The sequence below is a fragment of the Sorex fumeus genome, unplaced genomic scaffold (genome assembly GCF_029834395.1).
Source record: "Sorex fumeus unplaced genomic scaffold, SorFum_2.1 ptg000020l, whole genome shotgun sequence".
NCBI lineage: Eukaryota > Metazoa > Chordata > Mammalia > Eulipotyphla > Soricidae > Sorex > Sorex fumeus.
This window is the reverse complement of record NW_026606077.1, coordinates 6,539,640-6,546,713: the sequence shown is the minus strand read 5'-3', so window position 1 is coordinate 6,546,713 and position 7,074 is coordinate 6,539,640.

Genomic DNA, 7,074 nt, shown 5'->3' with positions numbered 1-7,074 from the left:
AGGACAGGCATGGGGTTGCAGACAGTCTGGGAACAATCACTTCATTCTCGCTTGTCTCTGGTTCTCCCCCTGTCAAAGGACAAGCATCTTTGACAAAAATAGCCTCTGTGCCTCTGGCCTTGATCTCCTTTTTTGGGCAGGGGTGAGTCGTGGTTGGATGGTTCCTACGGGACTGACTGAGCCTGCCTGCAGAACCTTGATGGGACTCCTGAGACGCCCAAGCATCCCCCTAACTGCCCATTCGGAGCTGCACAAGGGCCTGAGCTGAGAGGCAGCTGCTGGCAGCAGGCTCACATAGGGTGGCGCAGCTGAGACAGGACTGGTGCCAGGTCCTGCTCCTTGTTTGCTCCTGCCCCTGCGTCAGGCCCAGGGTGCCAGGCAGGTTCTCCATTTGTCATGCAGGATAATGGGTCCATGCGAACAGGAAATGCCCTTTCTGTCTTCCTGCGAACCTTCTCTGCCTTGAGGCCTGGCCCATCCAGAATCACTGTGACTCAAGGATCGTGGTCCCTGTAGGCTTCCTTACTCTCTCCTGACACTTCCCACTAGTTTCATGGCCTTCTGGGTCATCAGCTTGGCTTGGATGCCACTTTAGACTTTGGGTACGGCTGTGCCCTCTGGGACTTGCTTCACCCAATGCCTATGCAGGGGAAAACAGGAAATCTCGTTTGGGGGTAGAATATTCTGTAACTCTGTCTATTTAGTGTTATTTCAAGCTTTTTCCTTATGTCCAGTCGCTATGCGAGCAAACACAGAGGAAGGGGAGAGTGGCTGTCACTGTGGTTCGTCCTTCCTTCCTTCCTTCCTTCCTTCCTTCCTTCCTTCCTTCCTTGTCTTTCCTTTTATTTTTTACAATTTTAATATATTTTATTTTTTTCACAAAGTAGATAACAGTAGTTCATTACAGATAATATTCAAATACCGACCCAACCAGCGAGCATCTTCCCACCACAATAAGAGAGAAGTATGTGAAGGTTGTTGATTTCATTCTGGGGCCCTTTAAGCCCATATAAGAGAATACAAGCAAATATGTTAAAATCAAACACATGCGTAATGCTTTTTAGGTACACCAGTGGGCTAGAGTATAAGAGGTCACATGGCCGCAAATGTGGCCGAGTGCTTCAGGAAATGCTGTGTCGCTCTCTTCCCGGAGCTATGTTGTATAGTCTCTGGATCTTGGTCATTGATGAGATTACATGGCACCAGGGGGGTGGTTTGTGGGTGTGACTGCCAGGCTACTAGAAAACTGGGGACCTGGGTGGAGGAGGCCCAGTCCCAATCTGAGTAGGCTTGGAGATCTTAGCCACGGGTCCTGCAGGCCTGGGTTCCTCTGCCAGTTCCTTTATGCATGAGGCTCATCCGAGCATGTGGAGAGTGGCCTTGAGCATGGCTGTGTCTGGGTTCTGGAGATTTTTGGTTGCTGGGGTTCTGCTCGGGGCGAGGAGGGAAACTCAATCCACCCCACTCTGAGGTGCCTCGGTGAAGACAGCCTGGCGCAGGGTTCGGAGCGAATATCTTCCCACCACAATAAGAGAGAAGTATGTGAAGGTTGTTGATTTCATTCTGGGGCCCTTTAAGCCCATATAAGAATACAAGCAAGTATGTTAAAACCAAACACATGTGTGCTGCTTTAGGTACATCAGTGGGCTAGAGTATAAGAGGTCGCGTGGCCGCAAATGTGGCCGAGCGCTCCAACAACATGATATTGTGTTGCTCTCTTCCAGGAGTTTTATTTTACAGTCTCTGTATCTTGGCCATTGATGAGATTACATGTGGTCCTTTCAACAATGGCTTCACGAGTCTTGGTGCTGCCCTGGACACTGCTTGCTCAGGACACTTTCCTACAGCACAACTTTCTGAGTCATCCATATTTCTCTTTGCCCCAAGTGCTGGAAGAACCAAGCCTGATGCTTTGTTCCCTCCAAAAATGTAGTTCTTACTCCTGGAGCTCAGGAGTCTGTAGCCACCATTTCCTGGGGATGGGCTGGGGTGATCACTCAGGCTGGTCACTGCCTCCCCTCTCAGATGAAGTCACTCAGCACCCTTTCTGCCCAACCTTTCAGAGACATGTTGAGTCTGAGTGTTTCTCCACGTGCCTAGTGACAGAGTCGTAAATGGGGAGATCTGGCCGCCTGCCGGGTAGTTACAGAGTCAGGGTCTCACTGGGAAGAAGTCTCTCTAGGAAGACCCCTGTCAGTGCTAAGGATGTGGGGTGGTTAGGCAGTAGAAACCAGACAGGTCCCAGGAAGTCAGATGGCATCCCAGGAGGTAATTCTCTTATGAGAGGCTCCTAGCTGAGGAATGGAAGCCCTCCTCAGAGAAGACCTGGGGCTCATGCTAGCTGAGGGACCCACAGGGAAATGGTCTATGGGACTTGAGAGTGGCACCAGGTATGTCAACAAAGGCCCAGGTAGCACTGAGGAGCCCAAAGGCTGCCCCAGGAGACTGACTCAATATATAGGCAGTCCAGTTGGTTCTACCAGCTCTCCGGCCACTTCTACCTAGCCCCGCTCAACCTGTCTTGTGCCATGTTGATGGGAGCAAGACTTGGCTGGGCCAGCAGGCATTCTGTAGTGGTCTCTCTGGTCTGTGCCTGGATGAGGCATGTACCTGGAAGGAGTATTTTAGCCTCAAGTGACTGCATTTGTGGATGGCTGGTTGGGGTACGGTGGCATGGTGGTGACTGTAAAAAGATGAGTGGGGCTGATGGATTCTTTCAGGATGGGATGGCCTCCGAGTCAACCTTGCAGGCTACACGCACCAGCCACCAGTGAGCTACACTCACCTGTCTAGCCATGGCACCCCTAGGCTGGATAGCCCCAAGATTGCCCTAGCACAGAGGCCCAGCTCCTCCAAACTGATGGTCCACAGCCAGTTTAGATACAGAGCTCTCAGATGCAGAGAGAAAGGAAAAGGGGGTGTTGGGGGCATCTGCTTCATTTCCTCTAGACCATAGAGCTCAGCAGAAAAGTGGAGAACCTCAAGTTCATGGTCTTATGGATCTCACGGAAGACTCTGGGGGACCGTCCCAGATCCATGGCACCGTCTGGATCCATGGGATTCCTCGCTCAGCAGCAGGTCAGAAGGTGTGGCTGATTGTTTTCAGCTTTTCAGGCATCCAGGCATCTGGTGGCCAGATCAACAAACAGCTGAGAGGACTCAGTGCAACAGTGGCCAGAATGGACACCAGACACTAAAGCTGGGGTCTGACTACATAAGAACACTGAAGCCAAGTGGGATCTGTGGTTGTACACTGTTAGCATGCTGGAAAGTCACAGGAGGAATCGAGCACTATCTGGGGGCTTGGATCCAAATAATAACCCTTCTACATTCTTCCTCCTCCTACTACTTATTGGGCCCGTTTGCTGTTCCTTCTCCAGATTTTTTTTGTTTGTTCAGGTTATTGATTTGGGCTTCTTCTCCTTTCCTAACGTAGCCCTGCATTGCTGTTATCCTCCCCCCCCCTCCCCCCCCCCGCATAGCACAGCTTTTGCTGTATCCCAGAGATCCTAGTAGCTTGTATCTTGTCATTATGTTCAGGAAATCTTTTTATTTCTTGATTTCCTCTTTGATCCGGTTGTTTAGATGTGTTTTGTTCAACTTTCAAGTGTTGGAATTTTTCCCCATCTTCTTTTTGTGAAAACCTCTGAAATCTCTGAATGGCAACCCCTCCCCTCCAACCGTTTTCTTTTTAAGAAAACTTCTGGGCTATAAGGAGGAAGGTTGGGATTGGAGAGGAAACTGGGAATATCAGTGGAGGGAAGATCACAATGGTGTTATGGAAACACTAAATGCTTGAAACAACTGTATAATGAACAGCTTTTTAAATGACGGTACTTTTAATATAAGTTAATTCAAGAGTTTCTGAGCAAAGACAAAAACAAATAATACCCCTTCAAGTTGTCTTAGTCTTTAGACCCAACCTTGCCAGGAAGCCCACATGCAGCCTTGTAGGATCACTGGGAAGAAATCTGGTCTTTGGGCAAGAAGTGGAGGGGAGAGGAACAGACAATGAATGATACTGGGTGGTAGAATTGAACAGGACTAGTTAAAAGGGATAAACAGAGTTGTCCGGTGGTGGTAAGCCAAGAGCACAGCATGGGCTGAACAGTGGTTCTGCTCAAGCTCCTGATAAGCAAAACCAAATCCTGCAACTCGATCTGGGCTCGAAGCACCTGACGTTCCATGGGGATATCCAGGAGAGGGCTGTCCTGGAGACCAGCATTCAGAAGGAAGTGACTCCTCTCCCTGGGAGCTCTGAGGGGCTACAGATGGAGAAGCAGCCTGCGGCCAAGCCCTGGACCCTCTCACCTCTCAGCCTGGGTTGAAGCAGGAGCAGCAGGGAAGACAGCAGGCATGTCCTTTGGGGGATTAGCTGCTTCTAGGCCCCTGGGCACTTGAAGAATATTAAGGTTGAGCTATCAGATTAGGGCAGGTAAAGCCATGTCGTTCTCAGCTGTGCATGTTAAGCATCTTGTGGCAAAGGTAATAGGGGTACAGAGGTGAATTCTTTCCAGGAGCCTGGGTTCTGTTGGATTCTTACAAATATAATTTTGTGAGGCCGAAGCGATAGCACAGCAGGTAGGGTGTTTGCTTTGCACGCCGCCAACCTGGGTTCGATTCCCAGCATCCCATATGGTCCCCTGAGCACTGCCAGAGTAACTCCTGAGTGCAGATCCAGGAGTAACCCCTCTGCATTGCCGGGTGTGACCCCCTCCAAAAAAAAAAAAAACCAAAGCAAAACCAAAAAATATAAAACAGATATAATTTTGTTCACAAAAGAAGCCCAGAAACCAAGGTAGGGGGAAATAGGGTGCCCCATGGTTAGTAGCAGAATAGGGGTCTGGCCTGGCTTGGAACAGAACACAACGAGCAGAATCACAACAGAAACCATCCTGGGGACTTGAGCAGAGGGTACATGAGGGTAAGATTGGGGGGCCTCTCCCAATACCCCGCTCCTAAGACTTTTAGGATTCACTTTCCCAGTTATACCCTCAAACACTGGAATGACTGAGGGGCAGAAGTGGTCTTTCTGTACCAGAGCCTGATTTTTAGGGGACATCTTGGGGCCTCTCTTCGGGGTGCCAGTGCTTCCCCACGGGAGCTGGCAGAGCAACTGGGAAGTGTGGCACCTCTTGGCCTTCTCTCAGAGGCCTAAGAGCTGGGCATGTGCCTCTGAGGCCTGCCAAACATTCACTTCCTGCCTCAGCCCCTTCCAGTGTCGCATTGAGCCCCGTGAACAACGTACTTCCAACACGGGGTCCTTTTCCCGTGGCGCCCTGAGCTGCAGCTTCTGGGGGTGCTGGCAGAAGAGGCAGGGGAGGGAGATGGGAGTGGGGAGAGCTGGCCCCTCCAGTTGCAGGATGGGGGAGGGGTGAAGGAAGTGCTGCCATCTTGAGCTTGCCTACTCTCTGCTGGTGCCACACCTCCACCACGCACACGTCACTGGTGGGGCTCTCCAGCCCAAGGCACTCAGAGTGAGGAAAAAGTCCCCAGAAGAGTCCTCCAAAGGCCTCATGCAAGAATTTTCAAGACCACAGTCTACGCTTGTTTGAACTGGAACTTGTCCTGGGAGGTTGAGCCAGACGCTGAAAGATGAAGACTGATTGGCTTGAATGGAGGCCCTGGTTGTCCTGATGCACCCAAAACAGTGTCACTTGACCAGTCGTGGCCACCCTGAACCCTGCTGGCAGCCAGGGCAGTCGACCCCTCCCCCAGCTGTTGACATGGAGCAGCAGAAGGTCTTGGGCATGTAAGCAGCGGACCAGACCCAGGAGTGTCCCCGATTTTGTCCAGAGGGCACCGAGACCCCAGTCCTCTGCCACAAGGTCCTTCCAGTGACAGTTCTTCCAGTGAAGTCCAGGAGCTGTGGGTGATTGAGGGGACGGGATATCCCCTCTGGATGATTGGACAATAGATGGTCCTGAACAGACCTGCTGAGGAGGACAAGTTGCCTGCAACCTCAGGTCTTGAACCAGATGGGCATGTCCCTCCCCAGTGGGGCCTCCTGTGCTTCCTGAGAACCTTCGATGCCCCATATGGAGAACCTAACACCCAAACAAGACCTGGACCTTGAAGTCATTGTCACGTGATCTCCGCCTCTGGACCCAAACTTCATGTCCTTGTTATGGCACAAGGACACCTACTCAGGTAAAGCCCCCCACCCCACCTCTAAATCCACAGTGGGTATTGGGTTTCTACATCTTCCCTAGTCAGTAGGCACAGGCTGACATAGATACTATGTCTAACCCCCCCTGTCCATCCTGAAGATGGCCAGCTGCCCCTTCAGGTGGCCTGTCCCCACAGAGCCCTGTGGTGTCATGTAGGACAGAGGTGGGTTATGGCCTCATCACCATGGGTCAGGGAGACGGGCTGGATCCCTAAGACTGTTACTGATCTGTTTATCTCCAAGGTTTCAGGACTCGTGGGAAAACATGGTCAAAGACTTGAACCCAGGCTGAGGTAAATGATGTGGGGCAGTAGGGGGTGTGCTGGCAGCCGAGATGACTGAGAGGAGACTGGAAGGCAGTGCCTTTTGGCAGAAGGTGGCTTATGAGGAGGTTGGGTAGCGGGGTTTTGTTATGGGGGGAGGAGATTATGGAGGCCCCTAAAGGAGCCACAGGCACTCCAAGCAGAGTTGAGAATCCCTGAGTGGCCTCATAAGCTTGCAACTATTTCCCTCTTCCTTGAATTTTTTGGTCACACTTATGGAACTCAGAGCTTACTCCTGACTCTATACCTAGGGCTCACTCCTGGTGGGGCTCAGGTTAGAACCAGAGGTCAGTTGTATACAAGACAAGTACTTATCCCTGTGATCTCTCTCTAACTAGGCTGTGAGGATTTGCTTCCCCTGGGCTTCCTCCCTCCCTTCGTTCTCCGAGGCCAGCAGCCCTGGCATCCTGGTGGTGGCCTAGATCTTCAGGCCCTTGGAGGGAAACTGGTCTTCCCACAAAAGTCAGAGCTTGGCATCCAGGATGTGCCTATGGTGGTGAGTCAGTAGAGTCAGGTGGCTTTGCCTAAAGTCTGGACTGGAGCCTCCTTGAAGCTGGCAGGAGAGGCCACAGGGCCTTGTCC